Consider the following 2,137-nt stretch of genomic DNA (forward strand, 5'->3'; position numbering starts at 1 on the left):
ATGTTTTAAACCACCCCTTCAAGCGCTATTTTCACAAGGCTACAAAAATAGAATCAGTGAAACTGTCTGGGATCAGTATGTGACTCAGCACAGTGCTTGGTAACAAGTGAAAGCACTTTCACATCCCTGAGGTCCTTTGTCAGTGTTAATGTCTGTTGGTTTCACTTTCTTCAGCTATAAAATGGGGATGTTAACGACACCAGCCTCATAAGATTGTTATGAGAATTAAATGAGTTAATATTTATAAAGCATGTCAAAACCTTAATGCACAGTATAAATGCTGTGTATTAGTATAAATGCTAGGTATTATTATTAGCAGCATTATTTGAAGTTGGACTTCTGACTCATACTAGATGACCAGTACAGGTCACTTAAGCTCTCACTCCCTAAATGCTTGCTACGAGTTGGGCTCAGACAATGTTACAGATGTTGTCGCTAACATGTGACATGGAAGGTCATTTAACAGAGGATGAAACTGAGGGGGCAGAACAGTTAAGTTGCTCAGTACCAGGTGCCTCCTGGATACATCAAGATTTCCACAGGCATCTCCAACTCGGTGAAAACTCCTGTTTTATCCCAAACCAATCCCTCTGCAAATTTCTCTATTTTGGTTGAGGCTCACAGCCTAGGTGTCATTCTGGAAGCTTGCCTCTTCGCATCACCCCCAACCCCCAACATCAAATCAGTTGCCAGGGAATGTTGCATCTATCCCATGACACCCTCTCCTCCCCCTTACTATACTCACATGGTCACCATCCCCTCTTACCTAGACGATTTCAGGCCTCCCTGACTCCAGTCTCTCCCTTCTCCAATTCACCCTCCACACCACTGCCAAAGTGGTAGGACCATTTTCAAATGTAAATGTTTTGTTGGTTTTGTCTTTTTATCCCAACCTTGAGCACAGTGCCTTGTATGCTGGGTGGGAGGAGAGGGGGAGAGATCTGGACCTAGGATTTCAGCAGTGTGGAGAGCCTTCAGTGTGACAATTCCCTTCACTGGTGCAGATTAGTACATCTGTAATTTACCATCTGAGCCCAAGACTTAGTAAGTATTTAGGGAGTGAGAACTTAAGTGACCTGTACTGGTACGTGAAAGAAGTCCAATTTAAAATAATACAGCTAATAATAATAATATCTAGCATTTAGGCTGTATGTTAAGGTTTATGAAGTACTTTATAAATATTAATTCATTTAATTCTCACAACTGTCTTATGAGGCTGGTGCTATTAACATCCCCATTTTATAGCTGAAGAAACTGAAGCCAACAGAGATTAAGTGACTTGCCCAAGATCACGCAGCTATTAAATGTCTGAGGCAGGATGTGAATTCAGGTCTTTCTGACTCTAGGTCAAGAGGACTCTGTCCACTGGACCACATTGCTCTCACCATGGTAAATTCTTAGTAAATTTCAAATTCAATTGAGTGACTTAGTTAAGGCCACAAATTGAATGAATGGCTGAGGCACAGTGAGAACCCTCATCTCTTGGACTCCCATTCATTCTAATTCTCTTTCCCTTAGAACACTCTACCCCTGAACTCAGCGCCACCTCGCATTACAGAGCTTCTAGCCCACACTTTTAGATTCTCTTTTTGCCAATTTTGTTAAAGTTGTAGAAAGTATCGGTTCCACGGTCACTCACTGCTTAGTTTAGAAGTCGAAATGTTTGCTTTTAAATTTTATTTTGGTCTGTATGGGTTGGAAATTCCCTTTACTGATACAACCCAGCAATGAGTCTGGGCCTAGCCTTCAACAGTTTTCCAGAGGGCCTGACTCAGAGCTTAAGTGACTCAAAGCAAGGCAGCTCCCACTGGGCTGAGGCCCTGAGTAGCTGGAAGCCGGGACTTTCTTCCTCCAAGGTCTACATTCTATCAATTCAGGCTCTGGGACCAGCAGTCTGCAACCTGAGAAGTCACATTTTGCAATGAGTGAGGCACCAAGCAGCCTGGGGGATCCAATGACCTTGGTGGGGGGGGGGGGGGGCAGCTTCCCACCAGGAACCAATAACTTCAGAGCAATCAGGTATGGAAATGAACCTGAAATGCTTTTAAATTTTTATAATTAAACAGAAAGTCAAAAATTAAGTATCAGTTACCGGGTATAAACAAGGGGCCAGAAAAAATTCTGGGAAGATACTGAA

This window comes from Notamacropus eugenii, chromosome X (genome assembly GCF_028372415.1).
Source record: "Notamacropus eugenii isolate mMacEug1 chromosome X, mMacEug1.pri_v2, whole genome shotgun sequence".
In the NCBI taxonomy this organism is placed as follows: domain Eukaryota; kingdom Metazoa; phylum Chordata; class Mammalia; order Diprotodontia; family Macropodidae; genus Notamacropus; species Notamacropus eugenii.